The sequence below is a fragment of the Petaurus breviceps genome, unplaced genomic scaffold (genome assembly GCF_028583685.1).
Source record: "Petaurus breviceps papuanus isolate PSGF00001 unplaced genomic scaffold, PetGlider_PUasm1.0 90601, whole genome shotgun sequence".
NCBI lineage: Eukaryota > Metazoa > Chordata > Mammalia > Diprotodontia > Petauridae > Petaurus > Petaurus breviceps.
Window position 1 is genome coordinate 2,073,537 of NW_027187282.1, and position 12,073 is coordinate 2,085,609.

Sequence of the window (12,073 nt, forward strand, 5' to 3'; positions counted from 1 at the left end):
TCTCCTACATCATTGCCTCTTGCCCATTTGCCTATAAATGTGCTAAGGTCCCCCACTGGAGTCCTAAAAAAGTCACCTTTGTACTTCTTTCTTATTCAGTTGCTGTCTAATTCCTTCTCTCTTACTCTGGTTTCAGAGATCACATAGTTGCCTAGTTCTTTGCCTAACTCTTTTTTCTCACTTTCTTCCTCATTCTCTTTCTTCAATGTGGGCAATTCTTAAGTATCTGGGCTTTGCCCCCCTTTCTCTCTCCCTCCTCTCATCTCCCTCTCTCCACTCTCATATCTCCAAATGAATGTTCTATGCTTATGACTCCCATATCTCTACTAACCACCTAAGATTTTTATCTCTCTTTTGAGCTCCAGTCCTACATCTCTAACTACCTTCAGGACATTATGTCCCACCAGCAGCACCTTAAGATCATCGTGTCAAAAATTGCTCATTAGCTTTCTCACCAACTCTTACTCTAATTCTGTCTGCTTTATTTGTCTGTGATAGTGCTATTCCTTTGATCACCCATGTATATGCTCCTGGAGTTATTTTTTGACCCTTCCCTCTCCCCCACCTTTCTTATCCCATCAATTATCAAAGCCCTTTGAGACCACCTCTGCAACCTCTCTCCCATTCATCCCCTCCTCCTTATTCCTGTAATCACCAGGAAGTAGAGTCCCTAAGTGGCTAATAAGGTCCAGGTCCTCATCACTCACCTGGATTACTGCCATAACCTTCTAAATCGTCTTCCTGGCCCTTTCTCCCCTTCCCATGAAGCTTTCAAGTAGCTCTTGGAATTATCTTTCTTATACATAGAACCAGTTATGCTGTTGCACATCCAGAAAATCTACAGTGACTCCCTATGGCCTTCCAAATAAAACTCAAAGTCAAGGCATTTGAGGACCTCCACAATCTGATATTAGCTGACTTCTCCAGACATCTCATGTCAATCCCTTCCACACACAAGCTGGGACACTCCATAAGCCTTAAATAAGCACAATGCTCGCTTGTCCACTGTGCCTTTCCTCAGGCTGACCCCTATGCCTGCAGTGCCCTCCCCCAAACCCAGCTTCATTTTTGTCCTTCTCCCTCTTCTCCAGGAAGCCTTCTCTGATCTTATGGTCAGTAACAAAGCTCCACCCCCACCCTAGACTTCCCAGAGCACTTTGTCTAATGTAGTTACCATGTGTATATATTCTAACCCTCTGTGATGTGTCCCTGAATGACTCAAACTCTGGATTTTCCTCAGTGCCCAAGGATTGGTTGCCGCTCCTCTTGCTGGCAAGTCTATGGCCTCAGATTGCACAGTTTGTCAGTGATAAGGCAGGATGTAAAAAGCCCAGTCTCTGAATGCTGCCATTGCTGCTCTTTCTCAACATGTAGCTCATTCACTGAGTTCAGGTGAAAAAATGCTTGGGTTCCTCTGCACCTCCCTCAAAGGAACAGACCTAGGGGTTTCTCTTCAATTCATGCATCCTGGTGGAAAGCAGTGTTCAGGACCGCTCAGCATAGGACCCTAAATAGAATAGGGAACAAGAAGGAAGGTAGGGAGAGAGGCAGAGAGGAATGTAAGGATGGGAGGGAGGGAAGGAGGGAGGGAGGAAGAGCTTTATTGGGAGAGAAGTAGGAAGGGATGAGAGGGAGGGAGGAAGAGAGGAAGAAGGAGGAAGGAAGGAAGAAGGTAGGGCTCACAATGTCATAGCAACCTGTGGAGGAGGAAGCTCCTTAGCCTGACTGCCACAGCCTTTGCTGTGGTGACCCAGCATGCAGCATAAAGGCCTTTGTGCTCAATGCTCAGGGTCAGTGGGGCTCCCAGGTGAGACAGAGAAAGGAGAAGCTTTCTCCTTTCATAATCAACCTCGAGCACCTAGAGGCTGTCTGTGAGATGGGGAATGGCTAGAAAGCATGCTGGTAGCCAGGGGTTGTTGGGGAAGATTTCAACGAATTCCCCTTAAAATGAGGATTGCCCCTCCCCCACCTCTTCCCTCTGTAAATTCCGTTGCAGTCATTATTCCAGGGTCTGAATGCATAGATTCCTATGGGGAGTTCTCAGAGACTATTCCATTTCAAATGAATGATGCCACTTAACCAAACATTAACAGATTTAGCCCAGAGAATCAAGGGGGAGAGGAAAGAGAAGGGGAAGGGAAGAGAGGGGAGAGGAGAGGAGGGGAGGGCAGGGAAGGGAAGGGAAAGGAAGGAAAGGAAAGGAGATAGGGAGGGGAGGGGAAGCGAGGAGAAGAGGAGGGGGGAGGGGAGGGGAAGGGAAGGAGAAAAGAGGGGGAAGGGAGAAGAGAGAAGGGGAGAGGGAGAGACATTCCAAGGAGCAATAAAGCTCTCCCCTCCTCCCCTGGAACTCATTCACAAGACCTGCGGAAATCATCTATATTCACCAGCTAGCCAGCAGAACCTAGTGAGCACACGGCACCTCGAACTGCCAGCAGCCCCCCCCCCCTCGCCTCTCCCTATTATACCCAAACACAGCGAGATTAGAGCACTATACGCAAGAGATAGCTATTGGTCTGCTGAGATACACTGAGGCTACAACTGCATTCCCTTCATTCTCTTCATCTGTCAAAGAAGAGGAGGAGGAGGAGGAAGAGGAGAGGAGGAGGAGGAGGAGGAGGAGGAGGAGGGAAAGGGCGGCAGCAGCAGGAGCCCCAGAAGCAGCCCCAGAAGCAGAAGGAGGAGGGAATTTGCCCTGACTGGCTTTCTTTGGGGAATATGTGCCCCTTGATTTATATCTGTATGTAAAACCTATACAAAGTATCTACCAGTAACAGGTCTCGAATTTTTTTTCCCCTCCCACTCTGCTGTGTCAGAGGAACGCAGACAGAAGTACCTCTGTTTCGGGCTGCACCGCTGGAGGAGGAGTTTTCATTCAGACTTTCTGAAGAGGTGGAGATACTGAGAGACTCACCAGAAAAGGTCCCCTGAGCCAGCCTGGGGATTCAGTCCTTTTCCTGCTCCTGTTCGCCATGGACCTGCCTTCCTCTCCAAGTAAGTAAGCCTCAGTAGACCAGAACTTCCCGCAGCGTGTGCTTGGATGTTTGTGGCGTGTGTGTGTGTGTGTGTGTGTGCGTGCGTGTGCGCGGTGTGTGTGACTGGAGTGGATGTGTGTGTGTGGACGTGTGTGTGGATGTGTGTGGGGTGTGTGTGTGGGGGGTGGGGGGGGGGGGGGGCCTCTAGACTGCTAGCAGCTTTAAATACAGGGCCGGGTCTCTATCTCCCCCTATTTATCTAGGTAATGTATTGATTGGCTTTCATTGGAGCTGCCTAGCCCTGGGCTCTGTGGATTACACCCTGCCTGGGAAAACAGTGAAATCCATTGACATGAGTCAGCACTTAGAGAAAACTCCAAATTGGACATTTGAAAAGCCAAAGAATACTCTTCAGAATCAGCCCTTTTGAAGCCCGAAGCTTCATCCATTTCTCTCCCATTGACCTTTAAATACCTTTGTGTGTGTGTGTGTGTGTGTGTATGTGTGTGTGTTTCTGTCTGTGTATGTATGTATGTGTCTATTGGCGCGCGCGCGCCTGCGCGCGCGCCTGTCTGCCCTAGCTCCAGACAGCTCCAGGTCATCAGCGCTAAGCTGGCTGGGGGAATAACAGACAGACAGGCTACCCAAAAGGAGCGGACCACTGAGGCAGAGGCCAGGCCGGGGCCTCCTCTGCTAATGGCTCCCGGCTTGGATTGGTGCAGCTTTCTGATTTCATCATATCACCTTGCCCTGGGAAGAAGATGGCCCAAACTGGCGGAGTGTAACCCCCTCCTCACATTGAGCCGCAGCAGCTGTTTAGAAATCTAGGGATTTATGTCTTGGTGGGCACATGTCGGAAAGTGGCATTTGAGTTGGGATTATTTCCCCCCTCCCCCCGAATTTGGGGACCTGCACACAAATCAATTTAGCCAGTGACTGCCTGGGAGGCTCCATCCTTCTAGGTACTTGTAAAATATTGAAAATCAAACTGGGCAATTAGAAACAAAACTGAACTCTTAGGCAGAAAAGCTATTTCAAAGGGCAAATATCCTGTCAGGTCCAATAAGAATTATGTGGATGTGACAATATTAGAGATCCAGTGACTTATACCCTGCCTCCCTCCCCCCCATATGCCAACTAGCTTGCTTGAGCTCAGTAAGCCCCCAAAGTGTTGATCTGAATCAGCTCCATCTAATTTCTGCCTCAGGGTTTGAGTATCTTTGTGGCCACCGGATGGAACCTATAAGCACCTGTAATCATTTGTATTGAGAGGGTGCTCTTCAAAATGGAGGGCCTTTAGAGTGTGGGGGTGGGGTGAAAAGAACACTGGGTTTTTCCCAAGCATTGGAGACTGCTAATTAGAATTAGTGATTTCTCTCCCTCTACCTGGCCCCCAGCACAGCCCCATAGAATGGGGCTGAAATGAAACAAGATTGCTGCTCTAGTGGTTCAACCCTCACATTTTATTTATAGGGAGACATGAAGTCTCAAAGCAGTATATCCCATTACTGATAGGCTTGTCGCCAGAACCAGATCTCTTAATTCACCTCAAAGCCCCTTAGGGTAAAAAGGAAAATCCACAGAGCCCTCAGAAAGGAAAGACTGGTTTCTCAGCATATTCTGGTGTGTGAAAAGTATTTGTGTTCATTAGGTTTGAGCATTTGAAATCTTCAAATTCCCCAGGTTAGAAATGAACTGCCATCAGTACCTAAGCAGTGAGATGAGATAAGAATTAAGCAAAATATGGACCTGCAATGAAATGCAGAAATGATGCTTGAACTGAGATGGGATTTCTCTGGCAAGTTGTGAAAGAATCCTGGAATTTAAAAGTCAGAAGGGGTCTCAAATCTCTTCTAATATCAACTGTCTTATTTTACAGATAAGGAAACTGAGGTGCAGAGTGGGTAAGGGAATTGTAAGAGGTCACACCTTTGCAGAGCAGAAGACCCTTGGTCTTCTAAGTCTCCAAACCTGAGTTCTTCCCAAACAATTATAGAGGGAGAGCTTAGTCATGTAGAAAGGGGAAAAGTGAGGAATTGCCAGATGGGGTGTAATTTGTACAATGAGAAATTTTATGATAGTGAGGGTCGAAACAAGGAATTAAACATAGTTAAGACCATTATAAAATCCCACTATTTGCTAGAATTCATTCTTAAAGTTAGCTCATATGCCATAGAGAAAAGATAAGGTATGACTGCCAGATGACTAGATGGGGGTGGGGAAAGAGGGGTCAGCCTGTCCTCCACTGTCATTCCCTATTTTCTTCTGAAATCAACATTGACTCCCATTATGTCAGCAAGGAATTCAGTCCTGAAGTCAGAACTGCCCATAGTTTTCATTCAGCAAGGTGGATTTTGGAACATTTTGGAACTTTAGACTCAACATTACAAAGCATTCAGGGCTTAGAGTATTTTGTCATGAAATTTTTGTTAAAATCCAGTCCCCTGAATGGACTTTGACTGTCTCTGTCTCCTCAAAGCAATCTGGAAAACAAAATTCACATCAGGTCAGAGAGAGCAAATTCCAGGACCAGAAGAAAACTGCTCAGGAAGTTGTGAGTACCTGAGCAGAGGGGATGCCGATGGGAGTGGGCTTATAATGCATCATTCATGACTGCAGAGGCACTATGCATCCGTCTGAAATAACAAGATCTCTCCACCCTGCAGTCAAGAATTTGCAATCTCCTAAACCACCTTTTAAGAGTGTGTGCCTTGTTTAAAAAAAAAAGCCCCTCCTCAAGGAGGGAAAGAAACTGCCCAGCAGCATTAGTAGGTGCTACTGCTGTTGATTCAGGGTTTTTCTGGATCAGAAGAAACATCTCCTCCTGTATCTGTTGCATCAGCCTTTTCATTTCTGAGCCTCTGTTCCCCTTTACCTTCCTCCTGTTAGATTGGATTCAGGAGTCTGGAATGGCACCCAGTTTTTTATCATTCATTCAATCTCGTATTCTGTTCAGCACCCTAATCTTACCCAGGTCTCCTTGAAGCCCTGCTGTATTGCTGTCTCTCCATTTGGGATTTGAGAGTTCCTGCTGATTAAAAGCTTTTGCCAAGCTAAAAGGAACCTCGTGGGTTCATCTTGGACATCCCCTTGTAGAACCATACCCAAACCAGAGGACAATGTCTGGTCTTAGAGACTACTTCCTCCTTCCTCCCCACCCCCAGGAAATGTTTTAGCCCCAGTTAGTTACCCAGTCCAAGTGTGTCTCCTCTTCATTACTCTGATAGTCCGAAATCGATTCCCTGTGTGACCTTGGGTAAATCGCTTGCCCTCTCTGGGCTGCAGTTTCCTCCTGTGTAAAATGAGGAGTTTGAACTAGCTGACCTCTGAGGCCCCTTCCAGCTCTGAAATCTAGGAGTCTGTTATCCTCTAAGCCTTACACTTATGAGCCAAAGAAGCCTAGAATCTTTTGTCTACAAGCTTCCTTTGTCTGGCTTGTTCCTTTGACATCTCTTGAGGCCCTTGGTCCTGAATCCTCTGTGCTGTGCCCTGGGCCCCCACCCCCATGCCTTACTTCCTTCCCTCATGTCGTCTCTTTTCTCTTCACTGTCCTCAGCTGCCCATTGTACTCCACTCCAAATCTCAGACGTTTGGAGTTTTGTGGATCCTATCACTTCCTTGGTCTTTCTGTCTGAGGCCAATGTTTAATGGGATCTCCAGTCTAACTCACACTCAGGAGATGGATATTAATGCTTCTGAATTCCTCATTCCACAGGGAAGTCCACTGGAGACAATAGGGTCATTCTTAAACCTACCTCTGGAATCCATAGGACTGTCAGCTCTTTTGGACAGTGCCCCTGAGTAAATCCTGCTGTTGCTGTTGATTAAGGTGGGGGATGCAAATTGCTTAGACCTAATCAATGCATTACACACTCCTCACCAGATCAGTGGATCCCAAATCCCTTCCCATTAGAAACATATCTTCTATTTGGGGTGATTCTCATCCATGTTCTCCCAGAAACAGAATCAGAAAACCCTAAAATGTCAGAGTTAAAAGCGACCACTGGGAAAGTCCTATGTTTTACACCCGGAAGGAACATTAGAAGTCACCTCATCCAGACCTCTCATTTTAGTTTACATAGGGAAGTGAAGATACCTGCCTAGCTCACACAGGTAGCAAATAACAGAGCTCGGATTGGAAAATTCATGTCTTTTGATTCCAAATCTGGGATTTTTTCCATTATATGATAATAATAATGACAACAACAACATGCATTTATTTAGTGCCTACTAAGCTCCAGGCATTGTGCTAAGCTTTTTACCAATATTATCTCATTTGATCCTCATAACCTTGGAGGGGGGGGGTAGGTGCTGTTATCTCCATTTGACAGATGGGGAAACTGAGGCAGACAGGTTAAGTGACTTGGCCTGGGCCCTACAGCTAGTGTCTGAGGCCAGATTGGAACTCAGATCTTCCTGACTCCAGCACCAGTGCTCTGTGGTGTCCCTTAGCTTCTCACCCTCTCTCTCCAATCCCTTTATTTCTCTTTTAAAATGTTATTGATGCTTTTTATTTTGATACTATTATAGGCACTTCCCAATACACAATCCTTCCTCCCAGAAGCCTCTTTTTTTTTGGAGGGGGGAAAGCAAGGCAATTAGGGGTAAGTGACTTGCCCAATGTCACACAGCTAGTTAAGTGTCAAGTGTCTGAGGCTGAATTCGAACTCAGGTCCACCTGACTCCAGGGCTGGTGCTCTATTCACTGGGCCACCTAGCCGCCCCAAGAAGCCTCTTTTGTCACACAAAAAAATGACTGAGGAAAGCCAGCTGACACAGTGACCACATCTGACAGTTTATACAACCTTCCACACCTGTGGTCCTCCACCAGTCAGCCAAGGGGAATTGTGTTTCATCATCTCTCCTCAGGAACCAGAACTTCTTTTTTTTTTTTCATTTATTTACTATTAATTTACAGGAACCAGAATTTCAACCCCCTCATTTTTTATAAGTGAGGAAACTAGCCCAGAGAGGGAGTGATTTTTCCTGAAGCCAAAGACCTATTTGTATTCAGAACCTGACTTGAGGGGGTGAGTCTCAGGTGTGTGCCAGTGTCTGTTGTCTTCTGGATTTCCATGGGGCCAAAATAACCAATGAGAAAAATACAGCTAAATTGGCTTTTGTATGCATTGAGATTGTTTCCTTCGCCTCCCCTTCCCCTCCCCCTCCCCCTCAAGTCATTGCACTGATTAACCCTTGGGCAAACATTTCTGCTGAAATGATTTGTGTGGCTACCTCCCCCAAACCACCTGAGCCTCTCACCAGATAGATTCTTCTCCACTGAGTGTTTGGGGGCTGAGACCTTTCGCCTCCTCATTTCCCTCACCGTCTCTCTCTGTTCCTCTAAGTCTGGTCATTTCCCTGCCATCCTGGCTTCTGTTTGTTCCTCTGCCGTGTTCATTGAAGGAAACCATACCCTTTCTCACCCATTCACGTCTATTACTCATTGAAGCCATCCAACACCATCCAGTTTGTATGACTAATTGTTCTATTTTGAGCTGCCCTGAAACCTGATGGCTTTTGTACATGCTCCTGTTTTCTGGGGCCTGGTGCCCCCTGGTTGGCTGTGGCATTTGTATGCAAGCTTGTTTAGCTTCCCTTTTCTCCCATTTAAGTTGCCAAGTGCTCAGAGGACACAAGAATGATTGGTATGTGCTCATCTCTTCTGCCTGCCTCTCTGGAGTGGGCCACCTTAGAGCTCCCTTGAAGATCACGTTTGGGAGGACAGTGCTCTCCCAGTTCATTCAACTAATGGCCAACTATCCGCTCCGTGCTGGTAGCCAGTAGGTTCTGCATCCATGGTCCTTTGCTGGTGGACCTGCTGCATGGTCGTTGTCTTTGCTGACTCTACAACCTGGGTTTCCAGCAAGGATATTGACCAGTGTGGGGTGGGGGTGAGGGTGCTATTGAATGCAATTCCATTCACTTCAAGAAACATTTCTTACATCTCCACTCTGTGCTAGTCCAATGACTTAGCCAATTGCTCCTGTAGGTTAGGGTCAGAGAGAACATTCCCTCACCTTTTTTTCTACCTAGAGGTCATCTGGCAATCCAAACTGATGCCTAAGCAATGGGTCTAAACCCAATTGCAGGTCAGCACCTGGCTCCATCTGGATCCATTTAGAGCCTTGGACAGCAGGGAAGCCCATTGGTATTTTAGAAGAAGGTGGGGCTTAGGAGGCCAATGCCCTGACTAGGGGTTTGGCTTTGTCCCTTAACACCTATGTGCGCACAGGTCATATCAGGTCTCTGGACCTCAGTTCTGCCTTTCTTGAGCATTGGAAATAGATGAGAGTCCTTTCTTTTTCCATCCTCTTACCTACTGATTTTCCCTATCCTGTCTCTGCTACAAGTACGATCTGACATGCTTAGAGATCCTTTTGCTGTCCACCCCAGCTGCCACCCTACCCACAGAGAGCACTCACATCTTTCCAGTGTACTATCCTCCTGACATCCCTATGAAGTACCTAATGCAGGGGTTATTATCCTCATTTCATTTCAAAGAGGAGGATGCTGCAGATCAGAGATGCAGAGAGACTGCCCAGAAATGTGGGCAGAAGGTGACAGTGCCCAGGTCTCCTGGCTCACAAGCCTAGTGCTTGCTCTCACCACTTTGCCCTGTCTCTAACTCCTCTGTGTCTTGTCCTTTCCCTACCATTATACTGCCACAGCCTCCCCTCCCAGACATTCTGAAGTGAGCCCATCAATGTCCACATTGCCACACATTCTGAGAAGACAACCCTGCTCCCTTCCAGCACCTGCATAGCCATGCCAAGGCTTTAATTAACAGGAAAGACAGCAACTTTGGACTTAAAAGGCAAAAGAAGTGGGTTCATGTCCTATAGTTTCATGAGATTGAGTTTCCTTATCTCTATAATAGAAAGAATCATACCTGCTCTACCTCCCACAGGAAACTATTATGAGAGACCCTAGTGAGAAAGAATGAAAAGAGCTTGGTAATCCTGAAGGGCTTTCTGTAAGTGTCAGTTGGAATTATTGTTATTAATGATTATTATTATCATTATTGGAAACTCCTACAAAGTCTTCTAAGGCTAGAGATCCCCTCTCATTGCAGATTGAGTCTGTCTTCTTCTGACAAATGCCCAGCAAATGAAATGCTATAGCTTCCACAAGTAACAACAAATAACCATGGCCATCCATGCCCATGGCCATTTCAGAAGGGGAGGCTATTCTGAAACTCCTTTAGCTGGAGTCAGCTTAGGGGTCTGTCTGCAACTCTAGCCCCAACTAAATAAAAATAAGCCTTATGTCATGGGATGCTCTGTGGTCATTGCTCGTGGGAGATGTTTTGCATGTATTGCCAACAAATTCTCTTCCAGTTTTCTATTAGGGTTCTGGTACTACAGGTTTGCAGGATCAGAAAAATATGGCATGTAGTAACTTACAAGCAGTATCCCCCCCTGACTGTAAACCCAGCCAGGCAGAGGAGGGAAAAATAAAAAACTAGACAAAATACTCTACAATGAGTTCAATTTCATTCTGTTCTTAGCAAAATCCCCCAGCATTATTTAAGGGGTGATTTGTGAGCATTCAGGGAGGGAAGGCATGATCACCAAAAGCCAGCATGGCTTTTTGCAAAAACAGGTCATGCTAGAATAATGTTATTTCTTATTTTAACAGGGCCACTGAGTTAGTACATCAAGGAAATGTCAGTGATACACATAGATTTCAGCAAGATGTTTGATAAAATCTTTTATGTTGGCCTTGTGGACAAGATTGAGAGATACCGGGCTACAAGATAATGGAGTTTGTTGGACCTTGTAGGATCAACCCCAAGGACTGGTAATTAATGGATAATGATAACAGGGGTTTTCAGTCCTTAGTACAGTGCCCTGGGGAACTGTCCTTGGCTGTGCCTCTTACATGTTTTTGTTACTGACATGGTGAAGGCATAGATGGCATACTTATCAAATTAAATGGGGATGGGAAGCTGGAAGAAAGAGCAAACACGCTGATTGGATGACAGATTGGAGATTTCAAAAGGTCCCACTAGTCTGTGCCCCACCCCCCTTACCTCTCAGCGGAATCTAACAAAATGAAATTCAAGTGGGATAAATGTAAATTCCCATAATTGAGTTCCAAGAAATGAACTGTACAAAGTGCAGAATGGGAAATTTGTAGCTAGACAACAGTCCCTTTGGAAAAGACCTGGGGGCTTAGGAAGACTATAAACTCAGTATGAGCCAGCAGTGTGACTAAAAGCATACTGTCTAGAATAAGAGTCCCACTGTCCTCCTGATGAGACCTCTCCTAGAGTATGGTGTTCAGTTCTGGGTGCCACATTTCAGGAAGGAGATTGTCATGTTCTCTGAGGTTGAACAGCATAGTGGGGGGTCCAGAGGCCAAAGCATACAAAGATTCGTTGAAAGAACTGGGGAGAAGAGGAGATTCAGGGAGACCCAAGGATTGTGTTCAAGTATTTGAAGGGCAGTTTTGAAAAGGGGGACTTGTTCTGTTAGGTCTAAGGGGGCAGAACCAGGAGCAATGTGGAAAAGTTTGCAAAGGGCAAATTTAGCTCAATATGAAGAGGGATTTTCTAACAATAGAGGGCATCTACCTTGTTCTGTAGGGAGAGCTTTCTGTCACTGCAGCAGAGGCTGTTAGAGAGGAGGGGCTTGTGCCAAATTGTAGTTGCATTAAGAAGCCACTAAGATCCCTTACAGTTCTTGGTGGTTGTCACAGTTCTGTTGTTGGAGTTTGCATCTCAATGGGAAGATATGCTGCACTTATCCCTAGGGGAAATGTAAAATGTCAATCCTTAAATACATGAATGCTGAGAAGTGATCAGAGTTGGGGGGAGAAGGGAAGAGCAGAAGATGACAAGTGGGTTATATATACAATCCCCTGCCTCTTCTTCTATTGAGTTTTCATTCTTTGTTGTATAGGGGCAACTGGTGCTGCTCATGCTTCATGCCTCTTCTTACTCTCTGGTGATGGTCCTGCCTATGTGATCTCATTCTCTTCTTCTTCTTCTTCTTCTTCTTCTTCTTCTTCTTCTTCTTCTTCTTCTTCTTCTTCTTCTTCTCCTTCTCCTTCTCCTCCTCCTCCTCCTCCTCCTCCTCCTCCTCCTCCTCCTCCTC

At 46.1% G+C, this 12,073-nt stretch overlaps 2 protein-coding genes across 2 annotated transcripts in view; both read left to right on the top strand.

Moving 5' to 3' along the window:
- VAMP7 (vesicle associated membrane protein 7) overlaps positions 1–12,073 on the top strand; it is a 427,850-nt gene that overhangs the window by 161,062 nt on the left and 254,715 nt on the right. The window lies entirely within an intron of this gene.
- SPRY3 (sprouty RTK signaling antagonist 3) overlaps positions 2,675–12,073 on the top strand; it is a 22,656-nt gene continuing 13,257 nt past the window's right edge. Inside the window, exon 1 of the mRNA XM_069063727.1 lies at positions 2,675–2,991. The gene's annotated coding sequence lies outside the window, so the exon portion shown is untranslated. The remainder of the gene's footprint in view (positions 2,992–12,073) is intronic.